Source organism: Bos indicus, chromosome 26 (genome assembly GCF_029378745.1).
Source record: "Bos indicus isolate NIAB-ARS_2022 breed Sahiwal x Tharparkar chromosome 26, NIAB-ARS_B.indTharparkar_mat_pri_1.0, whole genome shotgun sequence".
Classification (NCBI taxonomy): Eukaryota; Metazoa; Chordata; class Mammalia; order Artiodactyla; family Bovidae; genus Bos; species Bos indicus.
The window spans coordinates 5,872,871-5,893,678 of record NC_091785.1 but is presented as its reverse complement, the minus strand read 5'-3'; positions in this window follow the sequence as shown (position 1 = coordinate 5,893,678).

Below are 20,808 nucleotides of genomic sequence, written 5' to 3'. Positions count from 1 at the left end.
CATTGTAGGCAGATGCTTTACCATCTGAGCCACCAGGGAAGTCAAATAAATGGCATAGGGATAACTAAATAGCCTTGAGCAAAAAGACAAAATTATTTCTGCTTCAATTTGGACTACTTCTTATTCTCAGGGTACTTAGTCCTCCTGCCTCTTTTTTGACCTCTATCCTTTTTTTTCTCCATCAACTCAGCACCCAGCACTGCCACATGGTTCCAATTTTATAAAATCATTTGCCTAAGTACATTGCTACTCTTGGTCAGTAACATTCCTATGTAAGAAAGTATATAGAAACAGACTTATTTTTTTTCAGAAATTTTATGTTTCCATACCCTAAAATAAAGCAGTTTATTAACAACTAACTTGGAGCCTGAATGAAATGTCTGATTCTGGATTCTGTCATCGTGGTCCATGCTTTCAGTATACGTTACATTTAGTAAAACATGCAGGGTTATCTTTGGGCTGTCTACCTTAAAAATAGTGAATGGTTGAGGAAGTGAGAATATTGGGGCTTGTAAAATTATGCATATAATTACAGAGTTTCTACCATTTTGGATATTTTTTCCAACTGCTTAAAACCCTAGGGAGCGTAAACTACTTTATTCTTTAACACAGGTTACCCATCTTTTGGATTATTTTAGTTAAAAAAAGCCTCTACTTTCAAGGCTAGAATTTAACAATGTTAGCTTTCTTACTTTCTCTATCTTGGACTCAATTTGCTCAGCAGGCAGTTATCCATTTGGTTTTCATACCAGCTGGAGGCATCATTATATTGCATTGAATGAGACCTTAGCTATGTGCAAGAAAGTAATATAACTTAGCATTCTTACTGAAATAAAGTACAGAGAGGACTTTATAATTCCTCTCCTGAACTCAATATAACAAGCTTAACAGGTGATTCAAAAAGTACTTGCAATGCATAAGCCCAGAGGATCTTGTTCAGCATGGTGAGATTTCATGAACAGACTATTCCCTCCTCATAAATTATAATGCTACACCAACACTGAGTATTGTACTTTATACTAGCTCTTTTTATTTTTGTTGAAAAAAAGTATGTCAAACATACAAACACATAAATATTTTAAGCCGTTTTATAAGGACTTAGTAATACTATTGGAGAAGGAAATGGCAACCCACTCCGGAGTTCTTGCCTGGAGAATCCCAGGGACGGGAGAGCCTGGTGGTCTGCTGTCTATGGGGTCACACAGAGTCGGACATGACTGAAGCGACAGAGCAGTAGCAGCAGTAAAACTATAGAAATGAAAATATACTGACCTTTGAATACAACACATATTTCTAAATAAAAGTAAATCACAGCTTTAAAAACACCAACATTGAAACTAGGGGAAATTTAAAATCATAAAATAACTATGAATTATAGATAAGAAATTACCTTTAAGTAGCAGTGTATGATTCTGATGTTTATCTTTAAATGGTAGAATGTTATGTTACTAAATACTCTGAAGAAATTGACTAATACGTGATTCAGTATCAACATTCAAAAACTAATTTGTCGTGTTGGAGAAGATTCTTGAGAGGCCCTTGGACTGCAAGGAGATCAAACCAGTCAATCCTAAAGAAATCATCACTGAATATTCATTGGAAAGACTGATGCTGGAGCTGAAGCAACAATACTTTGGCCACCTGATGAGAAGAACTGACTCATTGGAAAAGATCCTGATGCTGGGAAAGATTGAAGGCAGGAAGAGAAGGGTATGACAGAGGATGAGATGATTGGATGGCATCACTGACTCGATTGAAATGAATTTGAGCAAGCTCCGGGAATCAGTGATGGACAGGGAGGCCTGGAGTGCTGCATGCAACCCATGAGATGGCAGAGTCAGACATGATTGAGTGACTGAACTGAACTGATGTAAACTTTGTTTCATTTTTAGAAATTATAAGCCAGATTGCAAAACTTATGTACAATCTCATTGGATGGTAAGTAAAATCTTGGCTTCAACATAGAAAGTCAGTTTTTTTTTGTTTTTACCACCATATGCATGTGTTAAGTCCTTTCAGTTGTGTCCAACTCTTTGCAACCCTATGGACTGTAACCCTCCCATGGGATTCTCCAGACAAGAATACTGAAGTGGGCTACCATGCCCTCCTCCAGAGGATCTTCCTGACCCAGGGATGAAACCCACATCCCTGGGTCAGGAAGATCCTTTAATTTTTGTTCATTGCTAAATACCTTTTCCTTCCAAAAGAACCATTTTCGTCACTACTGCATTACTGTCCTAGAATCTCACTGTTAGATATTATGCTTTGTGATTCCAAATGAAAACTTTTGGCATTTTTCATTTTTTATAATTGTTTGGACATCTTGATCTCGAACATGTCTCAGTACATCTCTCTCAATATTTGATACAATTAGAAATTAAGAAGTATAGTGAAGATTGGAACGATTATATCAACAACCTAATTGAGAGGGCTTAGCACACAAAATAAAATAAAAAATAAATACTAAATGTAAAATAAAATGAAAAACAAAAACAATAAAAAGTTAGTCTTAAGTGCACATCAACCAAAATGTTTTAATACTTTATTCTAAATTTAAATTGGGCAAAAGTCTTGAATGGAAGAAGTTAAAAGACTTCACTTCCTTAGCAAAAGAAAACATCAGATGGTCTGTAAGAACACTAAACGGTACTTGCCATAATTACTCACCTAGAGGTGCAAATTAAAGATACAAGGAAATGCTAATTCACACCGGTTAGAGTCAATTAAAAAGCCTGAAAACCTCAAATAATGATTAGGAGTCAATTTGCAACTCTTATAGCTTCCTGATGAGAGTGTAAAATGGTAGCACCACTTTGGAAAATCGTTGGATTTATTATAAAGTTACACATGCACCTCCTTTGTGATCCAGTAGTTCTACTCCTAGTTATTTGCCATTCAAAACTTTTTTCTTAATTTTTTTAATTGAAGGATAATTACTTTGCCATTCAGAATTGATTACATGGGTCTATACATGAACTGTATAGAATATTTACAGCAGTTTTATTCATAACGGTCAAAACTGAAATGAGGTATCAATAGAATTGATAAATAAATTTCACTATATTCATGCACTGAATATTGTTCAACAATAGTACTAACACATGGAACATTAATAAATTTTAAAAACATGCTAAACAATTGAAAATAGATATAAGGAATATTGCATAATTTCTGTATGTGGAATCTATGTTGAAAGAAATGGAAATATTATTTGCTTGGATGAAGGGCATGGTTTGGCTGGGGAGGAATAAGAAATAATTTTCTGGGATGATGAAAATATTTTATCTTGAAAAGGATATGGGGTATGTGTAGGAAAAAAAAATGCTTTCATCTACTCAACTAGGTTCTTGGTTTAGACCCTCTCCCATAATAAAAGACAGAATAACAGGAGAAAAGCAAACAGAAGTTTAATAACATGTGCACCTCCTGTATGGTTATTCTGGTGGCCCCGATGATAAAGAGTCTGCCTGCAATGCAGGAGACCCAGGTTCAACTCTGGGTTGGGAAGATCACCTCAAGAAGAAAATGGCTACCCACTCCAGTATTCTTGCCTGGAGAATTCCATGGACAGAGGAGCCTTGCTGGCTACAGTACATGTGCTCACAGAGTCAGACAGGACAGAGTGACTTACACTTTCACTTTTCACTTTTCATACCTCCTGTATACAGGGGAGATAGCCCAGAAAACCAAGTAGCTCCTGGAAGTGGCCCAAGCCACCGCTTGAATACCATCTCTAGCTAAAGAACAAAAGAAAGTGTTGGTATGTGAGGGTCGAGGGTGGAGGGTGGAAGACAGAGGCTAGTTTTGGTTGAAAGTAAAAGTGTTAGTTGCGCATGGATGGAACCGGGGTTTCCCGCATTGCAGTTTTGATTGGCTAACTAGGAAAAATCAAATAAACAATTGCATGTTGCAGATTTAACTTTCTGCCTTCTCCATTAATAAGAGTTCCTGAGGTTTAATCATCCAGGTACATGTGGAGAAAGACACACATTTACAAATAGAGATTTCCCTTATAAATGTAAATTGCTCTAACAAAAGTATAATTTCTCAGTTTTCAGAGCTTCACCTATGTCTGCTGTTTCCAGTCCAATCACCTTTATATGTACAGGATATGAAATTCTCTGTTGTCTTGGTAGTGTTAAGCGCAGTTGCCTTTGTTGAGCTATGAATGTTTTATCGGCTATGGATTGAAGGGAAGGGACAAAGGGAGAATTTCATGCCACTATCATGCCAACTTTTAGTGTTTCTTTTTTTTTTTTTTAACATTTAATATAAATGTATTTGTATTCTGTAAAAAACTATTAAACAGAAACTTCAATTAAATAGATTCAGGGCCCAGAACAAGGAGTTCTCATGCTCTGCAATGATAGCAGAGCCCAAGAGGAAGAAAGGCTTGCTCTTCTTTCCTGACAAGAACTCAGCGAATGAGAGATTGTCACAGCTTAGCCATTGCAAAGCCATAGACTATTCCTTGAATATAGCCCTTTTAACTTACATTTCCTCTTATATAAAAGAGATTTCCACTCTACTTTTCTTGGGAACTCACCATGGTTGCAGACCCTGATTTTCAAGTCATTGTTGATCTTGAATAAATCTGTTTTTTTCCTGAAAAAAATAAATGGCAGTCTATTTGTTTTCCCTCATGACTCAGTCAGTAAAGAATATGCCTGCATTGCAGGAGACTTCAGTTCAATCCCTGGGTTGAGAAGACCTCCTGAAGAAGGAACCAGCAACCCACTCCAATACTCTTGCCTGGAAAATTCCATGGACTAATATCATGGCAGGCTACAGTCACAGGTTCATAAGAGTAGGACAGAACTTAATGACTAACCCACCAAAAACTATTTGTTTTAAGCCAATAACTCAAAAATTGTCAAGGAGCAAGTAATAAGTTAAGTGTAAGATGATAAGGACTGGTCTCAATAACCAATACATCAAATGTTTGGCTGTCATAGTTGGTAACAAAGACAAACATATCTTTCATGGTAAGGTGCATATTTTTCCCATATTTTAAAAGTATTATGATTTATATGTTGCTTAGAATTGAATGTTCTTTAGGAATTTTCTCACAATAAAATTAATTTCAAAATATATTCCCAGCCTGTAAAGTGGTTTCAATTCAAATATGACAAGTGAAATCGTACTGCACCTTTATTCTTTTATTTTCTACTTAAATATGTAATTAAAGCAGGTACCACCATTTACTTAGCATTTGGAATGCCGGGTCAGAATTGAGAACTGTTGGCTTTTGAATAGCATGGGACAATTTTCATTCTGGCACTTAGGGAATTAGCTATGTAATTCCCAATAATTTTAATGGGAGTAGTGTAGATAATCCATAAACCATTAATGTGTCCTTTTGGAACTTTTCACAATAGATTAGTGCAAAGTTGCATAGCACAGATGTTTAATTGGAGATGGATGTAATATCAGAGCTGAATGCATTAAGACAAAACCAAAGAATAAAAAATCAATTACTTGCAAAGATAATAAGGTCTGGAAAATAAAATGGGTGCTAAATTTGGCACTGATTTGAAACCTATCACCAGCAGAACCATGGTTAACTATCAAGTGAAATTAATATGCATGTTATTTAGTCAGTTTGGGACTAGATATGTCATTTTCTTTTTTGTGAGCAGTGATTCAGGGAAACACTTTAAAAAATCTATTGTCAGTATTTTGGCATATGTGTGATTCAGTTTCCATAATAATTAATTTTCCCATCAGTAAATCTTATAGAGCCAAAAAAGCCCTTTCAGATCTAAATTTCAGATATTTGAACTCAAAATTTTCATCATTATTATGACAGTAAAATATTCCCAATACAATTCAGGGCATTCTTTAGAAATATTGAACGGTTGACTTTATATGGTGTTCAGTAAAGTAGCAGGGCCATTATCTTGTTACATTATTCAAACAAGGCTGAGAAACTAGAGCTGTCTAACATAGCTAGGTTATCTTTTCATTAGTCACCTTTATCCAACAATCTTCCCCTTTTTCCTAGTCAAAGGAGTTTTGCAGTTAGCAGCAAGATGTGTGATAATACATACTAACTACTGCAGATAGAAAATTTTAGTTGTGATTTTACAACATAGTAATAAGGCACATCACTGTGAATTTATTGCTTCTGAAATTATTACATATACATCATATGATGAGTAATGAAAAATATTTACTTTCAGAATTTAAGTGTTACTTTGCTGTTTATTTTCTTCACTTGTCTGGGTAGTTTTAGTCTCATGATTTAACAACAAGTAAACAATCATAAACTTAACCATTAAATATTTTTGATATTATATAATGTACATTGAAAATGTGGGATTCTAATTTGTGGGGTAAAAAAGCTAAATCAATCATTCATTCAAATATGTGTTTTACCACTTTGAAAAATTTTATGGCTATTCTTTATGTGGTTAAATAATGTGTGCAGTTACACATAATGTAATCATTATTCTTAAATACTTATGATTTATTGAAAGTAATGAAATATTAGTAAAATATCTATCCTATCTGAGTCTATTTTATAATTGATAGGTAATAACAATATGTGTATTTTAAACATTATTATTATTTTTTATTAATATTATTATATATAATACATATAATTTATAATAAAATTATAACATTAATTACAATAATAATATTATAATTATAATACTGTTATAATTAATAACATTATAACATTATAATAACATTATTATTATAATTTCCCATCTAGAACATAAGAATTTCACCATGGGGTATATGGTCTCCATAAAAAGGAGATGTTCATATTTAGCACTTAAATTTTCTTACATATTGAAAAACCTAAATAAAGAAAATTTTAAGTTATCTTCATTTTTTAAGTATATTTTAGCACTGCTAGTAATTCAGGTCACTTGTGAACTGGTTTTGCACTTTGCCTGTCTGATTTATTCCACTAAGTACAATAATATCTAGATTCATCTATATTGCTGCAATGTCAATATTTCATTCTTTTTTATGACTGAGCAATATTCCATTGTGTATTGATAGATGGATTCCACATCTTTTTAGTCCACTTATTTATTACTGGGCACTTGGGTTGCTTTCATAGCTAGGTTATTATAAATAGAGCTGCTATGAACATTGGGTGTGTGTGTGTTTTTGAACTAGTGTTTTCATTTTTCCAGATATATACACATGTGTGGAATTGCTGGATCATATAGTAGTTCTTTTTCTTTCTTTTTTTTTTTTTTAAGGAGCTTCCATACTATTTTCCATAATGGCTTCATCCATTTTCATTTCCACCAAGAGTGTACAAAGATTCCCTTTTCTCTGTATTCTTTGTTACTTTTAGGTTTTTTGGTGACAGACATTTTTATAGATGTAAGGTGACATTTCATTGTGGTTTTGATTTGCATTTCTGTAATAATTAGTAATGTTGAGGATTTTTTCATGTGCCCATTAGCCAAGTATATATCTTCTTTGGAGAAATGTCTATTCAGATTTTCTACTTATTTTGATTGGATTTTTTTTTAATATTGAGTATTATGAGATATTTGTATATTTTTGTATTAATCCCTTGTCACTTCATTTGCAAATATTTTATCCCATTTCATATTGTAGGTTTTGTTGATGATTTCCTTTGCTGTGAAACACCTTTTAAATTTAATTAGGTCCTTTTTGTTTAATTTTACTTTTCTTTTGCCTCGGAGATTGATTCAAGAAAATATTGCTATGAGTTACATCAAAAAGTGTTAGGCTTGTGTTCAACTTATAGGAGATTTATGATTTCAGGTATTACATTTAGGTCTTTGAAGCATTTTATTTTCTGTATGGTATGAAGGAAGGTTCTAATCTCACCACTTTATAGTCTTGATATATCTTGTTTTTTGTTATTCAGTTGTTAAGTTGCATCTGACTCCTTGTGATCCCATGAACAACAGCACTCCAGGCTTCTCTGTCCTTCACTATCTCCCGGAATTTGCTCAGACACATGTTCACTGAGTCAGTGAAGCTATCTATCCATCTCATCCTCTGTCGCCCCCTTCTCCTCTTGGCCTCAATCTTTCCCAGCATCAGGGTATTTTCCCATGAGTCGCTCTTCGCATCAGGCAGCCAAAGTATTGGAGCTTCAGCTTCAGTATCAGTCCTTCCAATGAATATTCAGGATTGATTTTCTTTAGGATTGATTGGTTTGACCTCCTTGCTGTCCAGAGGACTCTCAAGGGCCTTCTCCAGCACCACAGTATGAAAGCATCAATTCTTTCTTATCATGCCACAATAGGAAAAACGTATCTACTAAGGATGGCACAGCTTTCATGAACTAATGTCTGTTTATGTTTAATACCATCTTTCATCAAAATATTTATGTGCACTACAGTATTTTCAAATTTCAAATGCTAAACTTTAATGTCATGTCTCTTTGAACTATGTGCAAACATTATTGTTTAGCGTGCATCCTAGAGGTATTTTTAGGGAGAGGCAATATGTATTGGATAGATGTGCATAGAATTACCCAGCCAAGCTCGTGCCTCAAGTTGCTCATTAACTTTCGAGGAGGGAATATTGCTTATCCAGAGTAACTAAAATAATATAAAACTATTCATGAAGTCTTAATAATTTTATATTAATTAGCAGAGGCAATGATTATTAGGTCATACTGGGAAGAATTATCAGGATATTTTCATCCCAGATTTTCTAATATTAACAAATTGCTTTCCTTTCACTTGTGTCTGTTTCAGAAAGAATCTTTATTAGTAGTGTCACTACTAAAGTAGTGTCACTTTAAAGTGTTAATTTAGTAGTGTCATTAACAGCACATTATGATCTAAATGGAAACTGGGATGTTTGAAATGAAATCATTACCTCAGTACTATAGAACACATAAATCTCTAATAACATTTTGATGAAAATTGCCATTGAGCTGAATTGGCTCTCTAATATATGTTTCCTTCTGTTTTATATGTTTATTATTAATAATTATCTTAAAATTTGTGATGTTTAATGCACTGAAATATTAGCCTGAGCAAAAAATAGGAAAAGTCTTAATTTGCATTGACTATAAATCTCTTTGAAGTAATCTGAGAATAAAAGAAATGGCAACAAAAAAGTAGAATTTGAGTACTCAGTTTAAAACACAGTATACAGAAAACTACATTTAATTTCTCACCTAGATGATGGATATTTTTGTAAATTTATTTTATCTATATTATGGTCAAACTGTGTATGATTTCAAGGACTTCCCACTATTATAAATGCTATTTTCCTTTTTAAAGTAGTTGGCATTATTTGCTATAATAATGATCCTTTTTGTTAACTAGGAAAGAAAAATTTCTAATAGAACAAGAATGAAAAAATACTAAAATATTTCTAAGTTCTCCTTTCTTCTTCTCATTTTTGTCCATGAATGCAACATGGGCAAGAAGTAAAAGTATCATCTTCAGTTCAGCTCAGTTGCTCATTCATGTCTGATTCTTTGCCACCCCACGGACTGTAGCACACCAGGCCTCCCAGTCCATCACCAACTCCCAGAGTTTACTCAAACTCATGTCCATTGAGATGGTGATGTCATCCAACTATCTCATCCTCTGTTGTCCCCTTCTCCTCCTGCCTCAATCTTTCCCAGCATTAGGGTCTTTTCAAATGAGTCAGTTCTTCCCTTCAGGTGGCCAAATTATTGGAATTTCAGCTTCAACATCAGTCCTTCCAATGAATATTCAGGACTGATGTCCTTTAGGATGAACTGGTTGGATCCCCTTGCAGTCCAAGGGACTCTCAAGAGTCTTCTCCAACACCACAGTTCAAAAGCATCAATTCTTTGGTGCTCAGCTTTCACAGTACACGACTACTGGAAAAACCACAGCTTTGACTAAATGGACCTTTGTTGGCAAAATAATTTCTCTGCTTTTTAATATACTGTCTAGGTTGGTCATAACTTTTCTTCCAAGGAGCAAGTGTCTTTTAATTTTATGGCTGCAGTCAACATTTACAGTGATTTTGGAGCCAAAAAATAAAGTCTGTCACTCTTTCCATTGTTTCCCCATCTATTTGATGTGAAGTGATAGGACCAGAAGCCATAATCATAGTTTTCTGAATGTTGAGTTTTAAGCCAACTTTTTCACTCTCTTCTTTCACTTTCATTAAGAGGCTCTTTAGTTCTTCTTCACTTTCTGCCATAAGGGTGGTGTCATCTGCATAAAAGTGGTGTCATCTTAATATGCTATTTTATTTATAAATACAGAGATAAAAATCTGAGTTGAATTCATGTCATTTTATCCATAAGCATGCCTTAGAGTTTAATTTTTATGCAATAAATGATTGTGATTTTAACATATAAAATATAAATTTTAGGTTTTCCAAATTGTTAAACTAAATTTTTTTAATCTATTTATGATGGCTGGGTTTTTGTTGAGGCTTGGGATTTTCTCTAGTTGTGGCAAGTGGGGTATAACTTTATGAAGTGTGTCATTTCCTCCAGAAAATTTGTTCTAATATGGATATTTTACCATCAATATGGGTAATTTGCTATGCCTTTATGTCATTAATGCTTGGATTTCTGAAGCCTTCTGAGCGCCGAAGAATTGATGCTTTTGAACTGTGGTGTTGGAGAAGACTCTTGAGAGTCCCTTGGACTGCAAGGAGATCCAACCAGTCCATTCTGAAAGAGATCAGCCCTGGGATTTCTTTGGAAGGAATGATGCTAAAGCTGAAACTCCAGTACTTTGGCCACCTCATGTGAAGAGTTGACTCATTGGAAAAGACTCTGATGCTGGGAGAGATTGGGGGCAGGAGGAGAAGGGGACGACAGAGGATGAGATGGCTGGATGGCATCACCGACTTGATGGACGTGAGTCTGAGTGAACTCCGGGAGTTGGTGATGGACAGGGAGGCCTGGCGTGCTGCGATTCATGGGGTTGCAAAGAGTCGGACACGACTGAGCGACTGATCTGATCTGATCTGATAGATGATTATCAGTCTCAGTTAACAATGCTCTTTAGTAAAAATATACATAACACTTCAAAATGTACCTCTTCAAAAACCAGTGGTGAAGAAATAACTGTTATTGGATTACATATTGTCTTAGTCTGCTCAGGCTGCTATACAAAATACTATAGATTGGCTAGTATTTATTTTCTTATATAAAAGGAGGCTGGAAGTCTGAGATCAGAGTTCTAGAATGGTTGGGTTCCGGTAAGACCTTCTTCCTGGCTTGCAGAGAAATGCCTTCTTGCTGTGGTTCACCCAACCATTTCTTAACGCAGTCACTTAGTGAAAGAAAGACAGAACTCTATCTTTTCACGTGCTTCAGATCAGATCAGATCAGATCAGTCGCTCAGTCGTGTCCGACTCTTTGCAACCCCATGAATCGCAGCACGCCAGGCCTCCCTGTCCATCACCAACTCCCGGAGTTCACTCAGACTCACGTCCATCAAGTCGGTGATACCATCCAGCCATCTCATCCTCTGTCGTCCCCTTCCCCTCCTGCCCCCAATCTCTCCCAGCATCAGAGTCTTTTCCAATGAGTCAACTCTTCGCATGAGGTGGCCAAAGTACTGGAGTTTCAGCTTTAGCATCATTCCTTCCAAAGAAATCCCAGGGCTGATCTCTTTCAGAATGGACTGGTTGGATCTCCTTGCAGTCCAAGGGACTCTCAAGAGTCTTCTCCAACACCACAGTTCAAAAGCATCAATTTTTCGGTGCTCAGCTTTCTTCACAGTCCAACTCTCACATCCATACATGACCACAGGAAAAACCATAGCCTTGACTAGACGAACCTTTGTTGGCAAAGTAATATCTCTGCTTTTGAATATGCTATCTAGGCTGGTCATAACTTTCCTTCCAAGGAGTAAGCGTCTTTTAATTTCATGGCTGCAGTCACCATCTGTAGTGATTTTGGAGCCCAGAAAAATAAAGTCTGACACTGTTTCCACTGTTTCCCCATCTATTTCCCATGAAGTGATGGGACTGGATGCCATGATCTTCGTTTTCTGAATGTTGAGCTTTAAGCCAACTTTTTCACTCTCCACTTTCACTTTCATCAAGAGGCTTTTGAGTTCCTCTTCACTTTCTGCCATAAGGGTGGTGTCATCTGCATATCTGAGGTTATTGATATTCCTCCCGGCAATCTTGATTCCAGCTTGTGTTTCTTCCAGCCCAGTGTTTCTCATGATGTACTCTGTGTATAAGTTAAATAAACAGGGTGACAATATACAGCCTTGACGTACTCCTTTTCCTATTTGGAACCAGTCTGTTGTTCCATATCCAGTTCGAACTGTTTCTTCCTGTCCTGCATATAAATTTCTCAAGAGGCAGATCAGGTGGTCTGGTATTCCCATCTCTTTCAGAATTTCTCACAGTTTACTGTGATCCACACAGTCAAAGGTTTTGGCATAGTCAATAAAGCAGAAATAGATGTTTTTCTCAATCCCAAAGAAAGGCAATGCCAAAGAATGTTCACGTGCTTATAAGGGCCCTAATCTGATCACGAGGATCCTTCCCTCATGACCTAATCTAAACCTAACCACCTCCCAATATCATCAAATTGGGTGCTAGCCACAACATATAATTTTGGAGGGATGTGGTAAAGTGTCTGTCTACAATGCAGGAGACCTGAGTTCAGTCCCTGGTTCGGGAAGTTCCCCTGGAGAAGGAAATGACAATCTACTCCAGTACTATTGCCTGGAAAATCCCATGGACAGAGGAGCCTAGTAGACAGAGAAGCCTACAGTCCATGGGGTCGCAGAGAGTCGAACATGACTGAGTGACTTCACCTTCACACATATTCACTCTACAGTGCATATTTTAAAGAAGTCAAAGTTCAAGTCACTCAGTTGTGTCTGACGCTTTGTGACCTTGTGGACTACACAGTCTATGGAATTCTCCAGGCCAGAATTCTCTTCTCCAGGGCATCTTCCCAACCCAGGGTTCAAACCCATGTCTCCTGCATTGCAGGCAGATTCTTTACCAGCTGAACTACAAGGGAAACCCAAGAATACAGGAGTGGGTAGCCCATCCCTTCTTCAGTGGGTCTTCCTGACCCAGGAATTGAACTGGGGTATCCTGCATTGCAGGCAGATTTTTTACCAATTGAGCTATCAGGGAAGCCCATATTTTAAAAGAGATGGCATATTTTGGAGTAATACTTAAATTTATGTTCAAATATATTTATTCAGTTCAGGTCAGTCGCTCAGTCGTGTCTGACTCTTTGAGACCCAATGGACTGGAGCATGCCAGGCTTCCCTGTCCTTCACCAACTCCCAGAGCTTACTCAAATTCATGTCCATTGAGTCGCTGATGCCATCCAACCTTCCCATCCTCTGTTGTCCCCTTCTCTTCCTGCCTTCAATCTTTCTGGAATTTTTAAGGCCAGAATACTGGAGTGGTTAGCCTTTCCCTTCTCCAGGGGATCTTCCCAACATGATCAAACCCAGGTCTTCTTCATTGCAGGAAGATTCTTTACCAGGTGAACCAAAAGGGAAGTCCAATATACTTATTAAATATCACCTATTATAGTAAGATGGATATGTATTTTAAATAGTTCTTCTACTCCTGGAGATCAAAGTCTAGTAAGGACAAAAGGAGTTGAAAAGCAAAAATGATAATATGAAGCATATAATAATGAAGACTTTAGAAAATAAAAAAGATAATACTAAGGGTAAATCCTTAATGCTGAGGCAGAGGTTAGGGTAGGACCGTGGAGAAAGTGATATGTGAGCTTAGTCTTAAAAATAGTGAGAGTACATTCCAAGACGAGAACACTCCATTTACATGACAGTTTTTAAAGTTATAAAAGACTATTGTGGAAACAGCTTGAAATGAAGAAGAGGAGAAAAAAGGATGAAAAATTTATTTGGACATATTAGGTTGAAATACTTTCATGACACCTAAAAGGAATCATAAATAAAGCAGTCTTATATGAAAGTCTGCACCCAAGAGTAGAGCTCATGGCTGATATACAAAACTGGTAGATATAGACAGTATTGAAAATCACAGGAAGAGGTTTTAAAGTAGGTATTGGCAAGCTTCATGTAGGCTAGGCAAGTATCTGAGAATTTTAAAGACCATACAGTGTCTTCCACAATTACTCAATTTGTCCTTTGCGGCATATGGCATAAAGAATATGACATAAATTAGTGGGCATGACTATCTTCCAGTAAAATTTTATTTATAATGTATAAATTTATAAAATTTTAATTTGGTCAGAGGACCAAACGTGACTCACATGCCATACTTTGTTGATATCTGTTTTAAACACCAACTGTCTTAGTAAACTAGTGATCAACACTTACTGTTTGTCACATGAACTGTTATTCTAGTTTTCTAACTTATTTATTTTGACTTCAACTTTACATCCTTACAATTATTCTACATTAGAAGCAAACTGTAGCTCCAAACCTGCTCTACACCTCCATGCATCTTGGAAGGCGTGAAGGAAAATTTTAGGATGGAGAAAAGCTGATTTTGTTTGTAGACAGAAGACAAAAATAAATGTAGAAGGAGATATTGGATATACATAAGGAAAAATGCATCTAATTGCTTGATTAAACTCTGCATAGTAAGTAGGTATACCAGCCAGGAATTTCTATATTACAAAACAAGAATCCAAATTAAATGAAATCAAGCCAAATTATATATATATATATATATATATATATATATATATATATATATATATATATATATATAAAGATATATGCTGACTCACAATTTCTAGTTAGGAAAGGAATTAAGATTTTTTCCAGATAAGAAAATGGAAAAGTAATGCTAGTGAAAATTGAGGAATGTCTGCAAAAAAAAAGGGAACTAAACTATAAATAGAAGAAAGAAACTATAAATACAAGAACTAGGATACTTTCATATTGTTTATATCCTACAATATGCATCAGAACAGCTGTAGTAGTTGTTAAAATATTAAAATATTTTCGAGTTCTTGGTAAAATTAAAAAAAAAAAAATGATTGCCTCTCTCAGACTATCAAATTTCCTCTGTAACTAAAACCTCTCTACATTATCTGTAGGAATCTCTTGATTCTGTATGACTCGTCAATTCAAGGCTTCCTGTGAAACAGGGAGCCTGTAGGCCCCAACTCTAGCCCTAAATAGTGTGCCATTATCACAAATTCATATTGTTTTGAAATTTTATATGTTTTAATATTATTCCTGATTCCACCAAAGCAAGAAGCAATGATGTAAACTTTATAAAGTTGGCTTGACACAGGTCACCTCCTGGGGACCATGACTCACAAATAATTTCAGGGCCCCACAGGCAGATAGGATACTTTTGTTACAATTACAAACAGACACTCCAGAAGAAAACAAAACCCCAGAATAAATCTTCATCTAGAAAACCTAGAAGAAGGTCCCCCTTCTCAGCTGAACCTCCTAGCCAAGGACTTGTAAAACAGACTGTGGTTTGGATTTCAAACATCGCCTGCCACCTTGGTCATCACCCTCCTAAGATCTTGTCTTTTTGTTCCCATGCAGGAGCCAACCCACGCATTTGTACACAGTGACTATGATGAGTCCCCATTTTATTCATGATGTTCAGAGTTTGACTGAGTTGATTCTACTAACTGGTTATATTGACATGGAATAATCCATCTGTGTATATAGGTTTTATCTGAGCAACTGAGGAGGAGCCAGGCAGAATTCACAACCTTTACATATATCGAGTTTTGCTAAGCACACTAAATTATTCATCTCGTCTTCATTTATTTTGTGCTGTCCTTAGTTTCATTTACAAGACCAATGTATGAGTTTGAATCCACAGATTTTAGGCTTTGGGCAGAGAGGTTTCCAACTTATTTTAAAGTTAAAGACCTTTCATTGTATCATTTCTCCCCCATGGTAGTTCTGAGCTCTTAGGGGGACTATTTTTCCCATGTTCGTATATATTGCTTTCATAAATCTCCTGGACCATAATCACACTTCATCTTGTTCATTCTGTCTGCCCTTTACTGTAAACTTCTTCCCTCTAAAAGTTAACTTAATTTTCATATATATACACAATACAAGCAAAATGAATTATTTATGAGTTTAGATTGCTTGAGATTGTGGCTATCATAGGCAGTCATTGCAATCTTAAAATTATTAGGGAAAAAATGAATTTTATTCTTTAAATAGGTCCATGGACTGGCTATGGAAATGTGTTCTTAGATCTCCAAGACCCTGTGAAGGTGCAATACATCACAAAGGAAATGACTCTCTGGTGTTCGTCCTATTCAATACATCACTGGTACAATGATTCTTTAATAATGCATGGCCAAGTGTCACATTTTAAGAGAACACTGTGGAGCAAAGAAGTCACTTTGTTTGTTTATTAGTACTGTGTGTCATTGCAGAGTCACCACTTGATGCTCAGGGTTTTCAGCTCAGATAGTAGATTCTACACCATTGTTATTATGATAAGCAATATCCTTAATGTCAAATTCAATGTAATTAAGCTTGCCTTGAGGATCCCCAAAGAGTAATTGCTTTATGTTGCTAAGTGCTATGTAGAAGTTTTAATATAATTATTATTTTAATAATTTATAGCTGTTATTTAGACCTATTCACACATTTATGAATTGCCTATTTCTTAATTGTTTGGTTGATATGCTCATTTTTTTGGTTGGGGATATTTTATATGTTGTTTAGGTGATATGTTCTTATTAAACTGCTACCTCTCTCTTGCCTACCTAAAATACCACATATTTTTCCCCCGAAGTTTGAAAATGCAAGGCCTGTACAATAAAATGGTCCTTGGGAAAAGATTCATTTAATTGATTTATATTTTTTGCACAATAACTTTCCTCTATTAGTTATTTATGTGATTTCTATATCACTGTTTTCAAAGGACCAGTTTTCACCCTATGTAATCCTATAGAAACCTACCTTAGAGAGTCAGGAAGAAACTACTCTATGTTCCACTGAGAAGATATTTATGTTTTTGTTGCCTCCTCCTGAGACCAATATAGTTATTCCTGTTTCATCAAATGAGTGCTTGAAGAAGATATATAATCTTAAAAAAATTATTTAAAGAAAAAAAATCATTGAAGTAACTAATATGATTTTTGAAAAGAAAGGAACATTCATTGTCTGAGAACAGAATACACTGTGATACTATGCCTACTCTGATATTAAATAATTCCTTTTTAAAATTATTACTAAAACTACTAAGAAAGTTTTATAAAATCAAAGGATAAAAGATTAACATATAGAAGTCAATTATATTTTTTTGCTAGTGACAAAAGTTGGAAATTAAAACTAAAAATATATTTTAAAATATAAAATATATTATAAATTAGTTTACATATTAAAGATTTAACAAAATACTTGTACCAGAGTAAACTAAAAAGCATAAGACCTCTCTGAGTGAAATTAAAGACCCAAATGCAAAGATATACTACACTCATAGATATGAAGACTCAAAGTTATTAAGATGTTAATTCTACCAAAATGATACATAAATCCATGTCAATCACAATCAAAATCCTAGAATTTTATTTTTGTAGAAATTGACAAGTAGAATCTAAAATGTATATAGAGCCCAAGGACCTAACCTAGCTAAAACAACTTTGAAAAGAAATAGCCAGTTCAGTTCAGTTGAATTCAATCACTCAGTCGTGTCCAACTCTTTGTGACCCTATGAATCGCAGCACGCCAGGCCTCCCTGTCCATCACCATTTCCTGGAGTTCATTCAAACTCATGTCCATCAAGTCGGTGATGCCATCCAGCCATCTCATCCTTTGTCGTCCCCTTCTCCTCCTGCCCCCAATCCCTCCCAGCATCAGAGTGTTTTCCAATGAGTCAACTCTTCACATGAGGTGGCCAAAGTACTGGAGTTTCAGCTTTAGCATCATTCCTTCCAAAGAACACCCAGGACTGATCTCCTTTAGAATGGACTGGTTGGATCTCCTTGCAGTCCAAGAGACTCTCAAGAGTCTTTTCCAATACCACAGTTCAAAAACATCAAGCTACAGTAATCTAGGCAGTTAGTTTGGGCATTTACCCTTGGAAAATAAAACATACACGCTTGGAAAAGAGATAGATTTTTGTTCCTAAAACAAAATTTAGATTAGACATTCAATTACTATACTTTCCATTAACACTACCGTCTAATGGTATGTTACTAGAAAGCACAACTTCAGTGTAATCAAAGGGCACATTTTTATTTTTATTTTTTTTATTTAGAGGCTAATTACTTTACAATATTGCATTGGTTTTGGCATACATCAACATGAATCTGCCAAGGGTGTACACGTGTTCCCAATCCTGAACCCCCCTCCCACCTCCCTCCCCATACCATCCCTTTGGGTCATCCCAGTGCACCATTAAAAATGGCAATTGTTTCTTAATGCGGTTTTGGTGAGTTTGAAGCTTGACTTTTTACCTAGCAGACAAAGACTTGAAGTTACTAATTTTATGTTGTGTAGCATATTTGCAAAAAGTATAAAATACAATACTACTGAAGTCAAAGTAAAGACAAATGATTAAAGATAGAATAAGACATGGTACAATTTTTTTTTATTTATGTCCAAAATCAGTGATTTATTTCCAATTAAAACATCATCCATCATGCCAAAATATTGTTGTTAATTAGAATTTTACATGCTTTTCTGGTTTTGTGATACCTTTGTTCATTTATTTTGGCCTTATAGTTGAATAAGCATTTAATTATTCATATAATATTAACATTAAAATAAATATAATTTAAGTTACTGTAAAGGAAACAATATAATTGTGTTTTGTTAAAATGATCTATTCATTATTCAAGCTTGAGGAAGTTGATTAAAAATAGGATTAAAATATATATGTAGATAAATAAAATATATTTATATGCAAATAATACAAATATACATCTTTATATTTATAAAAATCTTTATATTTATACAGGTGCTATTGGCAAAATAGCACCTTACATTATTTTTCCTCATATTCTTTTGTGAGAAGCCACTTTTATGGCACTGTCCCCAAATATATATTATGACCTTGAGCAAGACCAATATGCCACACCGTATTATTTGGTAAAATGGAAATCATACATATTTCCACATGCACATTGATTTGTTACATCAGCAAAACAATTGAAAGTGACACACAGCCAGGAGCAGTACACCCATGAACCACATCTATAGCAAACATGTTCATTTCACAAATTTGATAGGTTATTCAGATGGAAATATGCAAAAAAAAAAACAAAACAAAAAGGATAGGGGCAAAAGCAATAGTCAATCTGTTTCCTGATTTTTTTTTTTTTTTTTTTTTAATAATCATTGCATTTTGGGCCATCCTGAAGAAGTGATGATTATAGTCAGGTTACTAATAGACAGCTTTAAAAAAATTATTTATTTGTGTTTATTTATTTTGGATGCATCTGATTTTAGAACTGGACATGGAACAATGGAGATGAACATTCCTGGTTTGAACAGGACTGATATATTTCACTTTAAAAAAACACCAGATTTGTTTTTCAAAGCCAATTTGGGGCTTAAGAAAGCACAGATCAATAAACAAATTTTAGAACTTAAATTTTAATAATTTTAGAACTTAATGTAGAAGAAATTTTGTTCAAAATATTGTGAAGAATTAATGTATTCCTAAAGTATTCCTTGTAAATAGTATTTGATACCATCTCTCAGTTTTCATCAATATGGATCCTATAACACTCTGGATAGAAACAAAATTGGCATTTTTAATGAGTTTGGTTTCCCCAAATATAATTCCTTACTTCTTTGAACTATATAGTTTTGTTTTGTTTTTCCTTAATATTATACCATTCAGTACAGTTCAGTCTCTCAGTCGTGTCTGACTGTTTTGTAACCCCATGGACTGCAGCACGTCAGGTTTCTCTGTCCTTCACCAACTCCCTGAACTTGCTCAAACTCATGTCCTTTGAGTCGGTGATGCCATCCAACCATTCCATTCTCTGCTGTCCCTTTCTCCTCCTGCCTTCAATAGTTCAAAGCATCAGGGTCTTTTCCAATGAGTCAGTACTTCCCATCAAGTGACCAAAGTATTGGAGCTTCAGCATCAGTCCTTCCAGTGAATATTCAGGACTGATTTCCTTTAGGATGGACTGGTTGGGTCTCCTTGCAGTCCAGGGGATGTATAATATCATGTACGAAACGAGTCGCCAGTCCAGGTTTGATGCACGATACTGGATGCTTGGGGCTGGTGCACTGGGATGACCCAGAGGGAGGGTATGGGGAGGGAGGAGGGAGGAGGGTTCAGGATGGGGAACACAGGTATACCTGTGGCAGATTCATTTTGATATTTGGCAAAACTAATACAATATTGTAAAGTTAAAAAAAAAAAAAAGAGTCTTCTCCAATACCACAATTTAAAAGCACCAATTCTTTGGGTCTCAGCTTTTTTTATGGTCCAATTCTGAGTCCACACATGACTACTGGAAAAACCATATCTTTGACTAGATAGACCTTTGTCAACAAAGTAATAGCTCTGCTTTTTAATATGCTGTCTAGGCTGATCATAGGCTTTCTTCCAAGGAGCAAGCATCTTTTAACTTCGTGACCGCAGTCACTATCTAAAGATATTTCGGAGTTCATGAAAATAAAGTCTCTCACTGTTTCCATTGTTTCCCCATCTATTCGCCATGAAGTGATGGGACTGGATGCAATTATCTTTGTTTTTTGAATGTTGAGTTTTAAGCCAGCTTTTTCACTCTCCTCTCTCACTTCCATCAAGAGGCTCTTTAGTTCCTCTTTACTTTATGTCATAAAGGTGGTGTCATCTTCATATCTGAGGTTGTTGATATTTCTCTCCCAGCAATCTTGCTTCCAGCTTATGCTCCATCCAGCTTGGCATTTCGCATGATGTACTCTGCATATAAGTTAAGTATGCAGG